Source organism: Myxine glutinosa, chromosome 1 (genome assembly GCF_964187855.1).
Source record: "Myxine glutinosa chromosome 1, kmMyxGlut1.1, whole genome shotgun sequence".
NCBI classification, from domain to species: domain Eukaryota; kingdom Metazoa; phylum Chordata; class Myxini; order Myxiniformes; family Myxinidae; genus Myxine; species Myxine glutinosa.
In genome coordinates, this window is record NC_136261.1 from 308,063,640 (window position 1) to 308,075,488 (window position 11,849).

The window sequence follows — 11,849 nt, forward strand, 5'->3', positions numbered from 1 at the left end:
TGGAAGTTCTAACAGTGTGCATATGTTTTGTACCTCTCCCACCCCCTCACCCCGCCCCCCCCCGCCTTCCCATGCCTCCTCCCCCCCCCGCCCTTTCCCTCCAACAGATCTTCATGAAGAGTTTGATGGTGGTGTCCCTGTTCTCTGCTGTTGTGCTTGTGTGCTTCCCTCTCTCTCCCCATCTTCCCGCTCCCTTTGTTGTATGTTTTGTGTGTCCGTTTGTTCTTTTTATGATGTCAGCTCCTACACGAGCCTCAATCTTGTCAACAACAACAAAAAAACTCTCTGGAGAGGAAGTTAGAAACCATATCGGTATATCGAGCTGCAGTAACAGTGACAGAATTTCCATTATCGTTCTCAAAGAAGTAAGGCCCGATGATGCCGAACGGCTTGGGACTGTGTAACGGTTTCGTGTGCATTTCTCTTGGGTTTTCGGCTGCCCAAAAACGAGTATTTTGCTTGTTGACATAGCCAAACAAATGGAAATGTGCTTCATCAGACATGAACAAATTGTTAGCAATGTTTTGGTTTTCATTTCCGTCCATAAATGAAAGCATTCCCTCACAAAAATTATTGCGGGCAATTCTTGGCAAATTGTGACAATTGCAGGCAAATCATCATCTTGGCTTAATTCCTGGACAGTTTGAATTTTATAGGGATAAAAGTTTAAATCCTTATGCAATATGCGGCGCAGTGACGTGTGAGAAATTCTTTCAGCTCCATGATACATGCTTTCAGCTGGAGCGATGCGGACTTCTCAAAACTGACTCCCTTATACGCTCAATGTTTTGTGCCGTTCTTACTGATTTGGGTGCTCCCGGCGGTTTCTCTTTAAAGTTGAACCGGTCCTCTCAAACTTCTGAACCCATAACTTGATAGCACGAACTGACGGCACATTTCCATGACGTTGAACATTGAAATGGAGTTTGAATTGACGTTGTGCAGCAGTTGCACTATCATTACTCTTGTAAAAAGCTTTGATAGCGAAAGCACGTTCTTCACCCGACCAGTTCCACATGGTCACTCAAGTGTTCTGCCTGCAAAAAATAAAACGAAATCAGTAAAAAAAAAAAAAAAAAAAAAAAATGCATGTTATGTACTTCAATATCATGAATGAATTTATTTTGAAATACAATTTTTTATTGTATTTCACAAACAACTCACCCTGTAATATATATATATATATATATATATATATATATATATATATACATACATACATACATACATACATATATACATACATACATATATACATACATACTTTAAGAGAGACGTTTGTTTTCTGTGTGTGTCGCCATTTTTCTCAGAGATGGCTGAACGGATCTTCGTCAAACTTTCAGAGATTCATATCAATGAGTGCCTGAGAGTGTTTTAGGCAAAAAAACAATATTTTTGTGAAAATTTTGAAAAAACAGTTAAGTGTTTTTTCTTTTTCTAAAATTGCTATATAGTGCCAGAGCCTTTGTAGCTCCGTGAAAGGTAATTTAAAATGATGCCCGATTAGTGTGTGTGTTTGTGTGCTATATTTTCCTTCGTGGGTGCAAGGAAGTGTTTTAGGCACCCACAAAAAATAAATAAAAACAAATTGATTTCTTCAAAATGCCAACAGGAAACTTCAGGAGGAAATGCCGGGTATTCATGCTCGTGTATATATACATATTGTTACGTTTGTTGGGGTAGTGATACCTCAGTGCAGGTAGAATGTATAGGTAGGTGCTCCGAATGTTGTGTAGAAACCTTGATGTAAATAAGTCAGCTCCGTGTGTTCGGATTAGGTGTATCGTCATCTCCATCGGAGGATTGGGATATGTTAATTAGCTCAGGTATTATGGTAATTATCCCCTGTATGTCGTTACATCTGTACTTTATTCCTTTGTCCGTTTTGGCACCACACCAATCACACCATAGACACATAAACAAGCCACGCAATCGACTCCCCATTAAGCTCACTAATCAAAAAGCCACCAGAAACCCAGATGAAGCACTAGTGCAGATTACCCCCACTGGAAAGAGACACAGAACGGGCAAGGCCGAGAGCCGCACCCCGAAGAGCCGTGATTGGGTGGGGAGGATTTGATTGGCATCAGCCCGGGTAAAATGGGACTTGCTGATAGGAGCAGAGATGGACTACAAAGAGGTGGCACACGCTGATTGGTGAAGCAGGCACGGATGACGTCAGAGCCTGGGTGATAAAAGAACGCTCTGGTGGACATTTTCTCTCTTGCTTCCGTCTCGTTCTGGATGTCAAAGTGGACGGTTGTGCTTGCTCTCTGCACAGGGAGGCTTCGTGAATGGCCGTGTTCCGGGATCTTGCTGGTGGTTGTGAAGAGGCAGAACTGCAGAATGAAGAGCTGCAGATTTCCGGACGGGAACGGCGAGTGGACAGGCTGCGCGCCTGCTCATTCGTTTCGCGCGTGAGGCCAAGTTCACGCCAAGGAACGTGCGTTTCCCGCGAAGGCCTGAGACAATTTTGACGACCACTGACAAGACGCCCCAGCCGATTTGAGTTAAGTGCACACAGATGCATATTTATTTTCAGTTATCTCTCCCTTTCGTCTGTCTTTGGGTCTGTTTGTTGGGACGTCCCATTTCGGAATTTCATTTTCGTTTTATCGTGATTTTCTTTGTAACCAGCATCTCATTAATATAGCCGGCATTTTTGTGCAGTTTAATTTCACCTCGGTATGAGTTTATTTATTGCAGGTTTGAGGACTGCCAGTGGGATCCGCGAAGGTAAGCTCTCCGGTTTCTTCCCCGTTTGCTCCCCACGTGTATTAACTCCGCCATTGAACTGAACGCCTCGGAGTGTTAAAGCTCGTCTGGTCCTCCGTGCTACCAAGGGTAGTCACACGACAATATATATACATATATATATATATATATATATATATATATTATTTATATATATATATATATATATATATATATATATATATATATATATATATATATATATATATATATATATATATATATATATATATATATATATATACAGTCAAGTGAAAAAGTAAGTACACCCCATGTAAAGTTTTGACTTTTTCAACATATTTCAACATACAGCTATTTGATCTTCATTTCAACAATATTGATAGATAAAGGTGATATAATATAACAAATATCATGAAACATTTACATTTTGTAGTCCATTGTATAATTTAAATAAACATAAATGCAAATTTCGCATGTGGGAAAAGTAAGTACACCCCTACATTTATCACTACTTCAAATACCTAAAATTAGAATCAGGTGCACCAGCTCAGGTGCAAATGATTAGAACATCGTTAGAGAGGATCTTGGAGGAACCTGTCTTATTTAAACCTCAGACATTTAGTGTGGTTTGCCCTTTGTTGTTGAAGTCATGCGGCGTCACCATGCCTAGATCAAAAGAGCTCTCTGAGGCCTTCAGAAAGAAGGTTATAGATCCCTACGAGTCTGGGAAGGGATTAAAAAAGATCTCCAAACAATTTGAAATCAATCATTCGACTGTCCGGAAGATCATCTACAAGTGGAGAAGATTCCAAACAACTGCCAACTTGTTCAGGCCAAGCCGCCCCAGCAAGGGGTTCATCCCGAGAGCAGACGGCAAGATGCTGAAAGAAGTCTCGAAGAACCCCAGAATGTCATCACGGGACCTACAGGTAGCTCTTGCCACTGTTGATGTCAAACTGCACGAGTCTACCATTAGAAAGAGGCTGCACAAATTTGATCTACATGGGAGGTGTGCCAGGAGGAAACATTTGCTTTCCAGAAAGAACATCAGGGCAAGACTAAAGTTTGCCAATGAACACCTAGGCAAAGACCAGCACTTCTGGAGCAATGTGCTCTGGACAGATGAATCAAAGATAGAGATTACGAAATCCACAAAGTGGCCACAGTACCAGAAGAAATGTTTGACGAAAACCAAATACAGCATTTGACCACAAGAACCTGCTACCAACTGTAAAGCATGGTGGTGGAAATATTATGGTTTGGGGCAGCTTTGCTGCATCAGGGCCTGGGCAGCTCACCATCATAGAATCCACTATGAATTCTTCATTGTACCAGAGGGTGCTTGAGGATAATGTGAAGCCATCTGTAGGAAAGTTGGAGCTCAAACGAAGGTGGACCTTGCAACATGACAATGACCCCAAACATACCAGTAAATCCACCAAGGAATGGCTGAAAAGAAAGAAATGGAGGGTTCTGGAATGGCCAAGTCAAAGCCTGGATCTAAATCCCATCGAGATGTTGTGGGGGGATTTGAAACGAGCTGTGCATGCAAGAAACCCCTCAAACATCGCACAGCTGAAATAATTCTGCATGGAGGAGTGGGCAAAAATTGCTCCCAGTCGATGTAAGAGACTGGTAGACAGTTATAAGAAACGCCTACTTGAGGTTGTTTCTGACAAAGGGGGCAATACCACCTATTGGAGCCAAGGGTGTACTTACTTTTTCCACATGCGAAATTTGCATTTATGTTTATTTAAATTATACAATGGACTACAAAATGTAAATGTTTCATGATATTTGTTGTATTATATCACCTTTATCTATCAATATTGTTGAAATGAAGATCAAATAGCTGTATTTTGAAATATGTTGAAAAAGTCAAAACTTTACATGGGGTGTACTTGCTTTTTCACATGACTGTATATACGAGGGTCAGTCAATAAGTCAATAAGTAACCTTAAAATGGCGATATAAATTTGAGAATGTAATTTGTGTAGTTGTAGACGACATATGTGACATCTATGGGTAAGAGTCATGTTTTGCCTGTTTTATATCTGTCTACATTGAGCGTATGACGTCAGTAGAGCAGTTCCAAGATGGCGTCTCCCTTAGAAGCATACATCAGGGAGGAGCAACGTTCTGTCATCCGTTTCTTGGGAAGTAATGGTGTGAATCCCAGTGAAATCCATCGCAGAATGAAGATGCAATATGGTGACGCGTGTTTATCGCTGCAGCAGGTGTACGACTGGGACAGAAAGTTTAAAAGTGGTGTCCAGTGTGGCAGACGCTGCTCGCTCGGGCCGGCCTTACACAGCCAACACACCAGAAATGGTTGTGGGAGTTGACTGCGTGGTTTGGGAAAACTGTCGCATTACGCTGGATGAAGTGGTCTCCGAATTGAACATTAGCCATGGTTCAGCACACCATATCATTCACAACATTGTGGGGTTCCGCAATGTGTCTGCAAGGTGGGTGCCTAGACAACTCACACCCAAACTGAAAGAACGGCGAGTGGACGCTTGTGAAGAACTTCTGCGACATTATGAAACAGAAGGTGATGCTTTCTTACAACGCGTAGTGAATGGGGATGAAAGCTGGGTGCACCACTTTCAGCCAGAAACGAAGAGGACAAGCAAGAGTGGCGCCATTCAACTTCACCAAATATATATATATACTAGTGGAATCACATTTTCAAAGGGTTGTTCTTTTTTTAACCTAGCTTGATGTGAAATGCTGTGTCGTGGAGTTATCTTTGAAAAACCCTGAAACTTGCTTAAAGCATGTGCAAAAGTACACCCCGCCTTCCCCACCCTCTCCCTCCTTGCTTCTGAAAATTATATTCACCATAACATTCTTTGTCTGAGATGCTTCTGTAGAGAGAGGCATTACATGAATGTATCTACGTTGACTGGTTTCATAGTTTAATAATTCACACCACCGAGACACATACATACATACATACATACATACATACATACATACATACAAACTTCATGCATACATACATACATACATACATACATACATACATACATACATATACAGTGCAAGAATATACAGTGTAATAATTTTTAGTATGATCCCAATTGAATGTCAAGAAATAAATTATTCTTGAGCTTAAAGATTTGCATTTCATTGAGCTCACTAATTAATAAACTAATATGACAATTTACAGCATTGGAAATGTAAATAATGCAAGACCATTTCTTTTATTTTCTGCCCCTGTCCAGTTAACAACTGTGCTGTTGTTCATGATTCACATAAGTGTGTTTCAAAAAATGCTTTTTATTTTTGTACATTTTCTTTCTCACCAGACATTCATGTGCTTCAGGGTATAGGGTTTTTTTTTAGAAATACGCAGCATTGTGTAAGTGGTCCAAAAATAATGTTCATGATCCAAATATATTGTCACGTATACAGGGTAGTCGCTAATGCGGCCCCGCCACACTGAAGGGACGTGCTTCGACGATGGCCAGCAGCCTGAAGCTAATTTGGGGGCGATCGCTTGTCCGAGCGGAGGCAAACATTTTCATTTCATTCCAAGTGTGAGCTTCTCCCTGGGCTATTTGGATCATAACCTAATGTAGATACCCCAGGGATAAGCCAATATCGTCGAAACAAGTGACGCATGGATTGCAGTTTTAAGGAGCTGACACTCACGGCATATGAAAACATGATTTAGAAAAGTAGAAGGACACGAGGACATGACACAATTACTGACAGATCCAATGCAAGAAGACAGACGATGCCTGACAAAATAATAAATATATAAATCTTTACACAACAAAAATAATGCTCTCTCTCTCTCACTCTCTCCCCCTCTCCTTCTCTCTCACTCTCTCCCTCTCCCTCTCTCCCTCTCCCCCTCTCTTTCTCTCTTTCTCTCTGAATCGGTTCTAACAGGCTGATTCACATCCTGTCACCTTTTTGCTTGCCATATATCTCTCTATCTCTATCTCTCTCTCTCCATCTCTATCTCTCTCTCCTTGAACTTGTTAAAACCGGCCGATCACCCCCATGTTACCGTGGCACAAAGCTTCAGATTAATAATGGTACATGCCCCATAGAGCAGGACCAAGCAGTGAGAGAGGTCCACGAGACTCAAAAGCGCAACCAATTGCGCTCGGGTAGATATCAATATGCACCCTTAAGCATCCAGCCAATGTGATCGGGCAATATGCAAATTTGTAGATCCATAAGGAAAAACGGGTGGAGTTATGTGTGGAGGGAAGAGGTTAAAAAACCACATAATTATGCATTTTGAGTGAGTCTGTCCGTCTTGGATCATCATTGTCTCTGCTTTGTAGGTCAGCCTCTGCTTGACTTTGTCCCTGGCTGATCATTTGTTCTTGCACTCGCGTTTGGGCAATCGTCTGAAGAAGAACCTGTCTTGTCCTGTTGCTGTTGAGCTGCCCTCTCTCTCTGCCCCTGTCTGCCGTTCTCACCCTGCGATAACGCTCGTGTGGGGTTTGCAATGAGCCATGCCTCAGAGAAAGAACTGTGCACACAAGAGAGGAGAGCGGGAGGCAGTCAGACTCTTCAGGAGCCGTGGACTGTCACAGTGCAGCTATCCAGAGGGATGCATCGGCTCGACGGAGCCATCTCAGAGGTTAAGGGGTCTGACCTTTTCTCACTCCAAGTCTTTCTTTCCCTCACTCTTTCTTTTCTTGTCGTATATCTGCAGGCCCTATCTTCGAGTGTGAAGGTAAGTGTAGAGGTAATTTGGGGAATTGTTAAACTGAACTTGTCTCCTGACTCATCCTGCTAAAATCATGGCGGTGGTATATGGTGATTAAGGTTATCCAATTGATCTAGAGATTGACGCATAGTAGGATTGAGGTCATGTGACTTGATTCAGCTTGGCCAAGTAATAAGATCTGTCACGAGACTGCCTATCAGCACGATACTTACTCATACCAGGAACCTCAGCTACACGGTAGCACGGCTCTGGAAGTGGGATCCGGCAAGAAGTTCCAGGGATGACTTTAAGACAGCTGTTCGCCACCACGACAGGTCATCCACCATTCGTACCCAAATAACCCCATTCCCAAGCAATTCCTTTTTCCTGGTTATTGTGATTTTTTCTCCTTTCCTTCACCGCTTTTCATTTTCTTGTTGTCAGTTTGTTCCTTCTCTGTTTCATTCCCGCTTTCCCTTTCCTCTACTTAAGGTTGTGTGCAGCTTGTTCACCCCATATGTCGTTCTCCCCCTCCCATTGATGTCATTCTCCCTTCTACTCTGCTGTTGGCGTTTACCCCTTTCAATTTTGTTTTATTCCATTCTGCTCTAGCTCTTCCATGAGCCGCAACCATGCATACAAAATAAAGGTCGTTCGTAAAAATTTTTTAACACCCCTCGTAACTTTCTGCTCCCGGACTCCCATTAATTGTCCCCCGTCGCACCGCGGAGTGAAAGGGACACTATGGTTTTCCCCTCCGTCCGTGTGTCCGTCCGTGCGTGCGTGCGTGCAGGCGTGCGTGAAGGACCAAATTCTAATTTGGTGTGTGGGTGCAACCCACGTCAAAATCCAAGATGGCCGCCGCCATGAATGTCTGACGCCATGTATGTCTGAACCTTGTGAGCGGAATATCCTGAAAAATAAGCGAAGTACTAACTTCTAATCTGGTGTGTGGGTGTATCTAGGCATAAGGAAGAACGCTATTGAAAATTGAGTCGCCACGTCAAAATCCAAGATGGCCGCCGCCATGTATGTCTGAATATTGTGAGCGGAATATCTTGAAAAATAAGCGAAGTACCAACTTCTAATCTGGTGTGTGGGTGTATCTAGGCATAAGGAAGAAACCTGTTGAAAATTGGGTCACCACGTCAAAATCCAAGATGGCCGCCGTCATGTATGTCAACCTTGTGAGTGGAATATCTTGAAAAATAAGCGAAGTACCAACGTCTAATGTGGTGAGTGGGTGTATCTAGGCATAAGGAAGAAAGCTATTGAAAATTGGGTTGCCACGTCAAAATCCAAGATGGCGGCCACCATATATATGTCTGAACCTTGTGAGCGAAATATCTTGAAAAATAAACGAACTACTAACTTCTAACCTGGTGTGTGGGTGTATCTACGCTTAAGGAGAATTCTTTGGAAAATTGGGTCGCCACGTCAAAATCCAAGATGGCCGCCGCCATGTTTGTCTGATGCCATGTATGTCTGAACCTTGTGAGCGGAATATCTTGAAAAATAAGCGAAGTACCAACTTCTAATCTGGTGTGTAGGTGTATCTAGGCAGAAGGAAGAATCCTATTGAAAATTGGTTCGCCACGTTAAAATCGAAGATGGCCGCCACCATATATATGTCTGAGCCTTGTGAGCGAAATATCTTGAAAAATAAACGAATGACTAACTTCTAATCTGGTGTGTGGGTGTATCTACGCATAAGGAAGAACGCGATTGAAAATTGGGTCGCCACGTCAGAATTCAAGATGGCCGCCGCCATGTATGTCTGAACCTTGTGAGCGAAATATCTTGAAAAATAAACGAACTACTAACTTCTAATCTGGTGTGTGGGTGTATCGACGCATAAGGGAAATGCTATTGAAAATTGGGTCGCCACGTCAAAATCCAAGATGGCCGCCTTGCGTCTTCCACTTTGTCAACTCACATCACTTCACCAACGGGGGACTGAGGCGTAACGCTTGTTTGTCCCCCATCGCACAGCGTAGCGAAAGGGGGACTATGGCTTTCCCCTCCGTCCGTGTGTCCGTGCGTGCGTGTGTGCGTGCGGGCATGCGTGTTTGCGTGCGGGCGTGTGTGCGTGCGGGTGTGCATGCGTGCGTGCGTAAGCGAAGGACCGCATTCGAATTTGGTGTGTGGGTGCAACCCACGTCAAAATCCAAGATGGCCGCCGCCATGTATGTCTGATGCCATGTATGTCTGAACCTTGTGAGATGAATATCTTGAAAAATAAGCGAAGTACCAACGTCTAATCTGGTGTGTGGGTGTATCTAGGCATAAGGAAGAACGCTATTGAAAATTGGGTCGCCACGTCAAAATTCAAGATGGCCGCCGCCATGTATGTCTGAACTTTGTGAGATGAATATCTTGAAAAATAAGCGAAGTACCAATGTCTAATTTGGTGTGTGGGTGTATCTCGGCATAAGGAAGAAGGCTATTGAAAATTGGGGCGCCACGTCAAAATCCAAGATGGCCGCCACCATATATATGTCTGAAACTTGTGAGCGAAATATCTCGAAAAATAAGCGAAGTACCAACTTCTAATCTGGTGTGTGGGTGTATCTAGGCATAAGGAATAACGCAATTGAAAATTGGGTGGCCACGTCAAAATCCAAGATGGCCGCCTCCATGTATGTCTGAACCTTGTGAGCGAAATATCATATCATAGCATGTTTTCTGCGTCTTCCACTTTGTCAACTCACATCACTTCACCGACGGGGGACCTAGGCGTAACGCTTGTTGTCCCCCGTCGCACAGCGTAGCGAAAGGGGGACTATGGCTTTCCCCTCTGTCCGTGTGTGCGTGCATGTGTGCGTGCGGGCGTGCGTGTTTGCGTGCGGGCGTGCATGCGGGCGTGCGTGTGTGCATAAGCGAAGGGCCGCATTCGAATTTGGTGTGTGGGTGCAACCCACGGCAAAATCCAAGATGGCCGCCGCCATGTATGTCTGATGCCATGTATGTCTGAACCTTGTGAGATGAATATCTTGAAACATAAGCGAATTACCAACTTCTAATCTGGTGTGTGGGTGTATCTAGGCATAAGGAAGAACGCTATTGAAAATTGGGTCGCCACGTCAAAATCCAAGATGGCCACCGCCATGTATGTCTGAACATTGTGAGATGAATATCTTTTAAAAATACGTGAAGTACCAACTTCCAATTTGGTGCGTGGGTGTATCTCGGCATAAGGAAGAAGGCTATTGAAAATTGGGTCGCCACGTCAAACTCCAAGATGGCCGCCACCATATATATGTCTGAACCTTGTGAGCGAAATATCTCGAACAATACGCGACGTACCAACTTCTAATCTGGTGTGTGGGTGTATATAGGCACAAGGAAGAAGACTGTTTAAAATTGGGTCGCCACGTCAAAATCCAAGATGGCCGCCGCCATGTATGTCTGAACCTTGTGAGATGAATATCTTGAAAAATAAGCGAAGTACCAACTTCGACTTTGGTGTGTGGGTGTATCTCGGCATAAGGACAAGCGCTGTTGAAAATTGCGTCGCCACGTCAAAATCCAAGATGGCTGCCACCATATATATGTCTGAACATTGTGAGATGAATATCTTGAAAAATAAGCGAAGTACCAACTTTTATTCTGGTGTGTGGGTGTATCTAGGCACAAGCAAGAACGCTGTTTAAAATTGGGTCGCCACGTCAAAATCCAAGATGGCCGCCGCCATGTATGTCTGAACCTTGTGAGATGAATATCTTGAAAAATAAGCGAAGTACCAACTTCTAATCTGGAGTGTGGCTGTATCTAGGCACAAGGAAGAACGCTATTGAAAATTGGGTCGCCACGTCAAACTCCAAGATAGCCGCCACCATATATATTTCTGAACCTTGTGAGCGAAATATCTTGGAAAATAAGCGAAGTACCAACTTCTAATCTGGTGTGTGGGTGTATCTAGGCATGAGGAAGAACGCTTTTGAAAATTGGGTCGGCACGTCAAAATCCAAGATGGCCGCCTCCATGTATGTCTGAACCTTGTGAGCGAAATATCATATCATAGCATGTTTTCTGCGTCTTCCACTTTGTCAACTCACATCACTTCCCCGAAGGGGGACCGAGGCGTAACGCTTGTTGCAATAATATTTGCCATGAGGCGAGAATCTAATATTTAAACTCTATGTATCATCACACCAGATGCACTTTTCTCAGATTGCTTGCCAACTCACGAGATCCCTAACATGAACAAGCAATTGTGAGCAGATTAAGCAAGTAATTTTCATGGCAATGATTGGAATCCAATATATAGAGTTCTGCTCTGTCGTTTGCCATTGCTCATCCAAATAAATATGCAGTATATATCAGAGGTAATGCACTTGCCTTTGGGATTCCTCGACTGGGTTAGATTCCCAACCTGACAATAAACTGCCATCCAAACTGTTTGGCAGGCAGCCAGCTATGTTGCATCAATGAGTATAGTCCCTCTTTAAGAGGG

The 11,849-nt window shown here is 43.3% G+C and overlaps 1 long non-coding RNA gene across 1 annotated transcript in view; it reads right to left on the minus strand.

Moving 5' to 3' along the window:
- The window catches only part of LOC137439896 (uncharacterized), a 68,420-nt gene that overhangs the window by 39,091 nt on the left and 17,480 nt on the right, over positions 1 to 11,849 (minus strand). The gene's annotated exons all lie outside the window — the stretch shown is intronic.